Below are 12,461 nucleotides of genomic sequence, written 5' to 3' on the forward strand. Positions count from 1 at the left end.
CCAACCTCCTCATTTGACCAGGATGGTTCATCACTCTTTCTGGCAAGGTTAGAAGAGGATCCGCTCAGAGGGTAGCTCCCTCAGCTCCTTTGCCTTGCCTCATTCGGAAGGCTAATGAGAAGCTGGCTTGAATAGAGATTATTCCTAATAGAATCATTTCTCTGGGAGGTTCTTTATGATATCAGGTTTCATGCTCAACAACTGAGGCCTGCCTGAGATGCGTAGATCCAGAGCCGTGTCCCCATCCTCTCAGACTCACTAGCAAGCCCCATTCTAGAACATGTAATCTGACTCAGGCATTCTGGAGATTCTCTCCTATCACCAGAAACTGGTTAGGAATGGTCTCCTTGGCCTACATGTGGATAGTCAGTACATGCCACACCACACAAAGGAAGCAAAAGCCTGAGAGCTCCTAAAAGCCTCCAGCAAGACCAATGAATAATATATTTATATACACATTATTTATATTGATAAAGTGACTTCTAAATTTGGGGTCACAGCCCAGTGTTACAGAATCCAACCTCCAGGAACGCATCACAGTACAGAGCTCTAATAAGCACGCTCCAATCATACACGTCCCCACCACTTGCATTTGTGTCACTTCATGCATTTACTTACAAACCTGACTCCTGAAAACAGCTAAGATTATGAGTTTTAAAAAGTGAGTTTAACAAGTTGGAGTTCACCAAAGCTCAATCTTGGGCTCTTTTCTTCCCTCCTCTTTATTCTTTCCCTAAGTAATGACGTCCATTCCCACGACTTTAAATATGATCTCAATATAAAGTATGTCATTGTCGTAGCTAAAGTATGTCATTGTCATAGCTAACTTTTTTTCTAGGTACCAGGCACTATTTTAAGCATATTACATGCATCAACTCACATAATCCTTACAAGAATCCTATGAGTTGGATACTATTATCACCCTCATTTAAGAATGAGGAACTGAGGCATAAACAGATTAAATAACTAGTCCAAGGTAACACAGTGATGGAGAAAGCCAGAATTTTTGTTTTGTTTTGATTTTGGCAGCTGGCCAGTACAGGGCTCCACAGCCATGACCTTGGTGTTATCAGCACTATGTTCTCCCAAGTGAGCTAACTGGCCAGCCCTAAAGCCTGAAATTGAATCAGGCCACCTGGTGGCAGAGCCCATACTCTTAATTACTCTATTTTATGGCCTATGCAGTATACATGAAAACATGGCCTCTCTTAATTTTGAACTTTATTGATTCTGTGAACCACCACAGTGGAGCTATTCATTTGTGTATGCCTGAACACTGGGCCTGGTCTGAGGGAACACTGACAAAGCCCATGAGAAAGCAGAACTGTTTCCCTGTGGTATTTTAGAGGCAGGTGTATTAATTTAAATGTTAAATGTATTAAATGTCTATCACAGGTTTCATTCACATTCATAAAGAACTGTGTATTTAAAATAAAATATACCTCATTAAAAAAAAAAGAAAGTCACATGTTCATATAAAGTACTGTCTTTTTTTTTCTGGTGGCTGGCCAGACAGTTATTTTCTTAGCAGCATACCTAGACTGCCTGTATTAGTCCATTTCTGTTGATTATAACAAAATATACAGAATTGGGTGGTAAATAAATAAATGAAATTTATTGCTTACTGTTTCTGAGGCTGGGAAGTCCAAAGTCCATCTGATGATGGCGACAGTGACACAGGGTCTCACATTGCAAGATAGTGGAAGCAGAGAGAGCAGAGAAACAGACTCTCTTCTCTCTTAAAGCCCTCAGAACCACACCCCTGACCACCATTTTGAACCCATTCACTACTGCACAGTCTTACAATCTAATCACCTCTTCAAGGCTCCACCTTTCAATTACCGGAATAGGACTTCCCACACTCTTAACAGTCACAGTGGGGACGAAGTTTCTAATACATACAACTTGGGGGACACAGTTTAAGCATCAGTGAGTTTTGGGGGGGACATAATTCAATCCACTACACTACCCCAACAAGATATTTCACTATTTCAGCAAAACATTATAGCAGAATTAGCTAAAAGAAAAAAAAAAAGCCAGATAATCTACTCAAAATAAATAGGAAACAGGAAAACCATCACACAAGAAGGATATGTAGCTACTGATTTCAAAGCCAAAATTACATGTGTGTCTTGGAAATGTCCATATTAATAGTTCCATCAGTTAGATCGGTAGGTAGGCAGAGGACAGAGAGATAAATAGTAGGTAAGTGGAGATATAGATGGACAGACAGATAAAATCAAATGTTGGTAAGTTAGAACAATTCATGGAATTTTATGATACAGGCATCCTGGAAAACATCATAAGGAAGAACAAATTTGGACACAGAGGACAAAAGCAGCCTACAAATTGTTGGAATGCTTTATACTTGAAGTAGCCTGTCATTTTCTTTTCTGAATCCTCTGTGGTGATTGCCTGGAATGAATTGAAGCAATGGCATTTCTGCTAAGAGACTGGGTTTGAACATAGACAGAATACCAAACATACGCAAATAAATGGCGTACGCCCTAGTGTTTTTTGTTTCTTTGGTTGGTTGTTTTAAATATGTGAAGTAAACAAAAAAGACGGTGTGCTTTGAAGTGGTGTGGTTAAAGGAGGTAGTTTTGTGATGGCTACTCAAATCCTGTGGAAATGCAAGTCTAATTATTTTTTGTATGAACACATCTGTCTGGTTAGATAGATGGCAAGAGTCTGGATGGCAGAGACCACAGCTTATCTCTTTTTATCCCTAAAATGGCAACGCTCAACACATAACAGAAGCTGAGTGAGTACAAAGGATAAGGAAGCATACCATAGCCCCATCCCCATGTTGATGAAATGAAGCTACACAGTCTGCTCCAGCAGCCACAGATTGTGAACTGAGAATAAGAGGACTCTGGTGGCAGTTGTGGCCAATTCATAACATAGGAGAGTGTATTAAATTATCTTTATGTTTCTCACTAACATTAGAATTTTATTCCTTATATCTTCATGCCAATTTAATCTACATTATCGGAAATCAGCATTAAGATGTAATTACTTTTACCATTTCATGATACTTATTAAAATTTTCAATAACATGAAAGGATACTAAAGGCTAGAAGAAAGCAGCTTTAGAAAAATTTTAAATTCTCTCGCACTCACAAAATCATATTGCAAACCTGAAAATAGAGATTGCACAGCCAGCGGTCCAAGTCCAGGCAAATCACATCTTCAATTTCCCTGAAGTTGCCAAGGTTCTGGTCATAATGTCCCTGGAGGAGGAGACACTTGAATTTTCCCTCCACTACATCAAAGTTGTTATCACACAAAGAGAAGAGTGTCCAATCCACAACCAGGTCAAGGCAAGCTGACGTCCCACGAAGGAGGAAAAGTTCAAACAAGAAAGCCATGCCAGGTTTCACATCCTTCTTTTGAGGGAGTACCTAGAAAGGACATTAAAACAAGGGAAGATTGGGATGTATGATTTCTAGAAACACATTGTATTCAATGATGCCTGTAGAAAACAGAATTAAGTAAAAAGTTGTTCTGTACTCCTGTTGTTTGCCCTTGAAAACTCACCACCAGATTTATTTACATAAATAATAATCCTTTCAGCCCCAGGTAATTGAGCAACAATATCACCATGAAAATGGGACCCAAACAAGACAAATTCAACATTGCCAGTTCAAGATTCTGCAATTTAAGAGCTTTAGAATTCAAGCGTGCAACACATTAACTAACAGGATATACTGTATTTTCATTTCTCTTTGCTTGAGCTGGTACCACTATTGTACGACTATTTCTACATTCCATCATAGTGATTCTTTTACATGCCCGTCATTCTTCTTTGTATCACTCACTTGCCCAGAACAAGTGCTTTGCACAGAATAAATGCTTTTTAAAAAGTGGTTGAACAAACTATTACACTCCAGAGAAACTAATCTTACCCATAAAGATAATCTGAGGTATTATTACAAGGCTCACCTCTTGAAGGAAAAATAGTCTCACTTAATTTTTTGACTACTCTGTTTATTTCATTGACACTATAATGCATGTCACTGTATAAAAAATTTGTCAGTGTTAAATAAATACTATTAGGTATAAAGATGAATACAGTGACCAGGTTGGCCAAGTCACTCTTCGAGTCCCCAGGTGTAGAGATGGAGCTTATCTCTCAGTTTTAAAAAATAATAATAATTTTAGGACATGAATAATCTTTTCTTTTAAAAAAATAGATTACAGCCTTGGATTTTTAAAAATTTTGTACAAAGAATTATAAACAAAGATAGAAACTTGCCTAAGACTGATATTTTATAACAATATATTTAGCCAAAACTATGCAGGTATATTTTATATGATTTATGTAAATATTGCAAGACTTAGTTTAGATATAAAATTAAAGAGTCATCTGCTGAAAAATGCCATAACCCTGTGGCAGCTGCTATTAAACCATTAAGAGGATCAGGTTTCATTTAAACCAGATTTACCATTTTCTACAACAGCCCATGGGAAAGCTAAAAACATTAGGCACAAATTACTGACGAAAGAGATCCTTAATGAAGCCATAGTTTTCATTGGACTAGTTGGCAGGGAGTAACCTTTCCAATAAGAGAATAAAAGCTAAATGAGTAGGAGATGGAGAAATGGAGTCAGAAACCTGATTTGGGCCATTGTTTAAAAACAGAGTTGAACTGATGCTATTAATAATAATTTCATCTCTTTCTATCCCTGCATTTGGAAATCAAAACTAGTGCCCCTTTAATACTAAACTGGTCTTATTCAGCAAAACTTTCAAAGTAGATGAAGTAAGAATCTGACCAATACCGAACCCATTGGATCATTGATTTTGTTGTAGTCTTGGGCTAGTAGTAAGTTTCCATGTACTTGAATTTCCTCATCAATAAAAAACAGGGATATATCTTCCTCAGAGACACGATGCAATCATCAACTTAGATGTCACATATAAGAATAATCAGAAAAATATAAAATACACATTGTTTATTTATTCATTTATTTATTTATTTGTTTTAAAACTTTATCCTAACTAGTTAGATAATAGTCTATTTAGATAATAAATAATAGTTTAATAATAGTTTATTTTAATAAAGAAGGAAAGAACATATTCAAGGTTAAAACACATCTGCGAACATGCAAAACCCCAGCATTCTTTAGGCATAAGAAACAGTTCAAGACTATCAAGCATATGAACACCATGCAGCTCTGTGTCACCTGCAGCAATGCACGAAAGGAACTTCATCTCAGCCTTGTCTACAAGATAGAGAAGTCACATGCAACTACCCTGACAGCCCCCAAAATAAACAAATACATGAACAAGACCAAACCTAGTCACTAATACCAATTGAAAAAGAAGATAAAAGCTATAAATTATAAATAAAGGAATTACTTCATGGGCCAACAATTGCTTTAACTTCTTTATTCTTCCAGTGCCTTTCTCTTGCTGCGTGTTGCAGGGGAGTTCTTTTGCTCTGTAATATCCAGCTTGGGATGCATTCTTTCCCTTTGGTAAGGAAGATCACTAAGTTTCACTGTATTTCTCAGAAAATTCCTTTCACAAACTTGAATATTTCCACAGCTATACTATGATGTGATATTTTCATGAGCATTCTTCATTAGCTTTGTAATTAAGTTCTACATATTAAAAGAAATAAATGTATCAGTCTCCCCCTACTACTAATGCCTTCTCAGCATCAGAGTCCCAGTAGTTGGAGGTCGCAACGTCCTCTGAGCACTTGGTCTTCGGAGCACCGTGAAGAGCACTCCTTCGGAAGGAAGAGATACTATGGAGCTGAACTTCAGTGAATAATGTAAGAGTAATGGACCTTCCATATCACAGAAGGTACATACGAAAGGTGGGTGGAGAACAAGTAGAAACCAAGAGGCAAAGAAGAATTTTGAAGACTGACTGTTGAATGGACGACTGGAAATAAAAGCAAAATTCTTTCCACCTGGACACCAAATATTTTTAAATTAAATCAGTCCAGAGAGGACTAGTGTAAATATGTAAAATGACAAAAATTCATATTCATAAAGTATTGTTCATATTTCCAAAAACAGAGGGTCTTCAAAGTCCTGCCTCTGGTTATGTTAAAGACGGTAACCATTGACCAACATTCCCACCATAACAAAGAGGAAACACCATTTAAATTACAAAATTATGAGTATTTTTTAACCCAATAGGAAGCTGAGGACACAAAGAAATTTAGAGGAAACTAAATCCCAGAGAGGGATAAACCTTTCATATATGAGCTAGGACTAGAAGCAGCTTTAATCTGGGGGAGCAGATAAAGAAGCAGACCTGTCATTGAGTGGGGGATTTTGCAGGGGAAAGGAGAAACTGGCTGAATTTTTAACAATCTTGTGCTAATGGGGCATACTGAATACATATGAGCCCCAGACACAGAGCAAGTCCTCACCTTGGGACTTTTACCAAGGGCTCAGCAGCATGTGGGCAAGAGGGTCTAGATGAAAAGGCAAAAAGAGATTTCCAGTGTCACAGAAATCTTGGGGCATGGCAGGAGAGCAGAGCAGAATCTCACAGTTACATGGGGCTTGGATACCAAGCCCAGCTGGAAGGAGGGACCTTCAACTTAATGCTTTTGGAATCAGTGGTAAATAAAACTAACTAAACTGCAACCCAAACCCAACTTAGCTCAATTCCTGATTTGAGCAGAGAGACCAGGACCTTGTGGGGGATAAATATTTTCTACTTCAGTCTCTACAATTCGTTTATACACAATGTCTGGCATTCAATACACAATTATGAGACATCCATACAAGCAGGAAAACATGATGCACAGACAAAAGAAAACCAGTCAATAGAAACTGACCCATGGGTGACTCAAATGTTAGAATTAACTAAGACTTTAAACAATCATTATAGTTAGGATAAAAAACTAGAGGAAAAGATGAAAATAATTGGTGAAAAGTTGGAATATTTCAACAGAGAACTTTTTTAAAGTTTTAAAAAAGAAACAATATTTAAAGTGACAAAATTATTAAATGGGCTTAACAGTAGAAATGGACACAACAAAAAAAAGGATAGGTGAATTCTAGGAGAAATCAATAGAAGTTATACCAACTGAAGCACAGGGCAAAAAGAGTGAAGAGAAACAGATTGGAGCATGAAAGACCTGTGGGATAATAACAAACAGTCAAACACACATGTAACTTGTGTCCTAAAAGAAAAAGAGAAAGAAAATGGTACAGAAAAAAATATGTCAAAAGATAATGGCTGAGAGTTTTGCAAAATTAATGAAAGACATCAATCTACAAAATCAAGAAGCTCAGAAAATCTCAAGCAAAAGTAAAACAAACAAAATAACACCTAGGCATATCAAGGTCATATTGACAGAAAGATAAAGAGAAAATCTTAGAGGCTCATCGACAATGACTAAGTATGTCCCTTTGACAGCCAATAATAAATTTTTCTTAGATATCATATTTCCTCAATAAAATCCTGAATTTAATAAAATAAAAAATCTAACAAAATAAAATTATTATACATAATAGGGAAAATCTAACTTTCATTTCTTTACCCATCTTCTTTGATCTGCACTCTGGTCACAAAAAGTCACTTTTATCTCCGGCACTAACCAAAAAGTTCCCAGAAATTTTGGTTTACTATAAGTGCCCCCCTTGGGTACTTGGTTGGCTGTTTCTTGCCCAGCTGACATATTACAAACTTATGTTTACCACATGAATTGTAATTCCTTAGCACACATTCAAGACCTTAATACAGCCTTACTACAGTCTAACTCCCTAGTTTTTTCCTCTTAAATACATACTTCAATACATATTAACATATATGATATAAACACATACATATTAAACACTGTCAAAATTATTATTGTTAAAATTATGTTCTCAAATGCCTGCACACACACACACACACACACACACACACACACACACACACACACAGTCTGTTATTTTGTCATGGCAACCTCTTCATCAGAAAATCCCTTTTTCTCCCCCAAAGTTTGCTTATTATAACCAAATAATCTTGTCTTCAGTTTGGACAAGACCTTCGAGGTGATCTTTTCTAATCCACAGGTTTTCAAGCAGACACATAGGCAGAGATACGGATGGGACCCAGACATAGGCTTGGGGACAATGGTGGCAGATAAAGGGTGTGGGACATAAATCAAAAGGTGTCTTCTAGGTCTCAAATGAATGGGGAATAGGGTAGTCAGGGAAGTAAATCAATATACTTAATTTTCGTTTAGAAACAGCAAAACATTCTTGAGGAGGCAGACAACTCTGGACAAATGAGTGGGAGTCAAGGCCACAGCGCAGGGTAATCTGGGTTATCCAGCGAGAGTTTTATGGTGCCATTATTTTCTTCCTCATTCCCTTGGCCAAGATAAATAAGCAGATCAATTAGTTCTAATCCCCAGTCTTCCTGCTGTGGGAGAAAATGAAGTAATTATTCTTGGAAACTTACCTTGGCCTAGGGATTGAGGACAGAGTGTAGCAGGAGCAATAACTACCACAGCCTTTGAGTAGAAGAGAGAGAATCTTACTTTCTCCACCACCAGAAAACTAGTGCTATCGTGTTAAATGTAGTCATTCCAGATCTCTGTTTTAGGAATTTTTTTTTAATTCTTTAATCTCAACTGTTAACATTAATTTACTAAATACTAAGCACTTTTTAAAACACTTTCTCCTCATTAACTCAATTGCTACATAATCCTGTGCAGTAGATTCTATCATTGACCCAATTTTATAAATGAGGCAACTGAGAAAAAGAAAGACTTGGACCTAGGTCACACAAAGCAGATGCAGAGGGCAGAGCAGGGATTTGATTCTGGGCCACCTGCTCCAGAGCCACTCACGCTATGCGTCCTGAATGTAGGAGGGGCTGACATCCAACAGCCCACCTTAGATTCACGGTGAAGTGGCTTCAGGTCATTCTGCTCAATCCTATTGCTATTCTTCATGATTCCTACAAACTGAGAAGCCAGGGCTCTTCCTCCAGATGTTTCTCTGTATCCAGCCTGTTCTTTCCTAAATTGCTCACTTTGGGTTCAAGTATCCAAAACAAACATAGAGCTTACTGAGAAAAAACAATTTTTACCCCAATACAATCCAGTATCCTCAAAGAATGAGTCTTTCTGAAGGGCTAAATTTACAAGATAGCTGACCAATTAATAATTCCTAATAAAAATCCTTCTTAAATGAAGGGCCAATTCTATGATCTCTCAAACCTAAAGCTCCTGAATATAATTTCATGATTTCTCAATAACTAATTTAGTAATTTGAGAAACACCAATGATCATACTATAATGTCCTCAAGGCTCTAAACTTGCAGTCCCCAAAATTAAGTTTGGATAAGAATTACCCGTGGGTGCTTATTAAAAATGCAGATTTCCAAGACTCGTGCTTACCACTAAATCAGCAAATTTGGAATGGGGCTTGGGACTCTGAGTTTTAGCATGCATGCTGAGCCAATTGTGAACCAGAGGGGGTGTCAGCCCACGCTTTGAGAATCCCTTCCCAATACGGATACAAAGATAAGCAAGACAGGCTTTTGAATCCTTGATCACTGATTGACTTCCACTGCTAAGGAAAAGTATATTCCTGTCTAAAATCTGAATGAATCATACTTGAATAATTACTGGCTAAGCAATATGACCTTTTTACCATTTTCCATCAAACATGACAGAAATCAAGAAGAAATATATTGCACGTCATCTCATTATATCGCAATTCCATTTCCTGACCTCAACCTCAACATGTCATAACTCATCTCTTCACATGCTGCTCAAATGTTCAACCAAGAATATTTCACACTAGAGAGATGGGAAAATCTAATTGAATGTTTTAGTATAGAAAATGCAGTTCTCAGATTCTTACTTTTTTTTTTTTTTACTGTGAAAACAAAAGTTAAATTTTCTTTTCAGTTTCTCCTTGTTAGGCAAAAGATAGATCTTTCCCTTCACTGTCCCTGAGAGTTGAACACATTGGGGAAAAATTGGGCACAGCCCATTACTTTTACAAACCCCAGTGAGTGAACCTCGATACACAAAAAGACAGCATTTCTGAACATCTGCAGCCTGATTAGATCAAAGACCAACAAATTACCCACAAATGGTTTTACAAGGAGCATGTAAATATATCATTTGTAAGAGAGAAAACTTCTGGCAATAACTACTAGTCAACATTTTCCCTTTGGGCAGCCCACATTGCCCCAAAGATACCTAGCAATGAAGTTGATGCCTGTGCAGCGCTCTGTACTCTACAAAGCCCTTACATGCACCTATCAAGTTTGATCTGCATGTCAACTCTGTTATGTTGTTGCCATTAGCCCATTTTACACGTGATTGAAAAAAGGTTTAGGAGAGTAAAGATTTGCTCATGTTTCCCCAGCTACCAAATTGCTGATTTGACTATGCAAAATGCCATATCCCCCTTTGCTGCTTCCCTCCAATCATTCATTCATTCACATACATTTATTAAATGTCCATTTTTGTGATTAAGCACTATTTTTGGCACTGAGGACAAAAATAATTGAGTAAGACAAACAGGCTTCCTAATCTCATTGAGCTATAATGTGGTGGGGGAGGGAATAAGCAATGAACAAAGAAAAAAGACCTTATCAGTAGGGACAAATGATTAACCCACCACAACTGACATTGAAATAATAAAAATAAATACTGATGGACCAGAAAATGACTAGAGGAGGAGGTTATTCTGGTAAGAAACTCTTGTCTAAAGAAGCACATGTTCCCCTAAGACCAGCCATGTCAAGGTTTGAAGAAGCAGCCTGCTTCATGATAGGAAATCACAATAATTTCAGTAGCCCTGCAGGGAGGATAAGCTCAGTGTGTTCAAAGAAGGAAAGTGAGGCAGGAATGAAATACACAAGCAGAAAAGTAGGGTGAAATAAGATTAGGGAGTGGGACAGAGGCCAAATCACATAAGGTTTGAAGGCCCACATAAGGAATTTGGATTTTATTCTAAAGGCAATGAAGATCTCAATGCAATGGAAGATTTTAATCAGGGGCTTGACATGATCTGATTTGCAGTTTCTAGATGGACCTTTATTGGTTCTTAAGTTTAGTGACGTTTTTGATTAAACATAAATCCTTTTCCTGCCATTTCCAAAAGCTTTGAAAGCCACATCAGTTCAAAGTCACTGACTATTGCTTGGTATATGAGACAGATGGATGGAAAGAGATAGCCAGATCTACACTTTGCAATTCACAGGCCGTGTGACCTTAGAGACATTCTTTGTCCTACTCAGTCCTTGGTGACTTCACTCGGTGTTCATATGAGAATTAATGCCTTAAAAGTAATTGTAAAGCATTTTTTATAGATGTAGAAATATTAAAACATATTCCCTTGGAATGTGAGTGAGTTCAGATACAGAAGCAAGTTCCTACTCTTGAGAGAATTCAAAATGATTTGATTGTTGAATTGCATGCCAAGTGAACAAGAACTACTCTTGTAACTAGGGCATTCTCAACTCTGAATACATTGGATGCAAACAGAGGTAGAAAACAGACACAAAGGGCAAAGACGGATTTATGGCATTTTGAAAGCATTCCCAATAACATAAAACCCCAAATATTTTCTAATGTTAAACAAATTCAACTAAAAGACAGTCACTAGTTGTCTATTTGAAGATCTCAGTGTCACTCTTCAGAATTCTTAGATTTGTTCATTCATTTAAAAAACATCTATTGAAACAGCCATATTTCTAGATGCTGGCAATACAGCAGCAAACAAAACAGACCAAAGTCCCTACTCCCAAGAAGCTTACATTCTTGTGCTGCCAAACATTATTAAGATCCAATGACCACCTGCCAAAGTCACGTAATATAATAGCCTTCTTCCCAAATGTTAGTTTGCTACGTGATACTGAGTCTGTCCTTTCAGAGACAGAAGGGAGAGACTGAAAAGACAGAGAGATTTGCCTTTAGAAAAAGTTATAAGTCTGGTAAAAACACAAAGAAAAAGTACAGGAATGGGTGGATAATTTACAGATATGGAAAACCAATATATGGGTTCTCACTGCTTCCCTTAGGCAGGTTGTGTGAAGTTGGCGTTGACAGTGAATAGTGATGTAATTGTATACAGTGATGTAATTGGCACACAGCAGGCATTCAATAAATGCTACTCAACCTCACAGCATCTAGTAGCAAGGAGTGGAAGCAAAATAGAATCAAATTGAGTGTAAACTGAGTTTTCTCAAAGGAGAGAATTAAGAACGGAGTAATTAAAACTTCATGAAGGAATGTTCTGAAGGGCTGGAGAAACCTAACATACAGAGGAAAGCAGAGAACATTGTATGTGGACGATTATTATCATAATGATTAAAACAACCATAGCTACCAGATATTTTCTCCATGAAACCCGTCAAGCTAAACAATTTATATATCATATTATTTAATACTCATAAAGTTCCTCTGGAATAGCTATTAAATTTCCATTTTACAGACGAGGGGATTGACTCCAGGGTGTTTAAATCATTTTCC

The sequence above is a fragment of the Cynocephalus volans genome, chromosome 5 (assembly GCF_027409185.1).
Source record: "Cynocephalus volans isolate mCynVol1 chromosome 5, mCynVol1.pri, whole genome shotgun sequence".
In the NCBI taxonomy this organism is placed as follows: domain Eukaryota; kingdom Metazoa; phylum Chordata; class Mammalia; order Dermoptera; family Cynocephalidae; genus Cynocephalus; species Cynocephalus volans.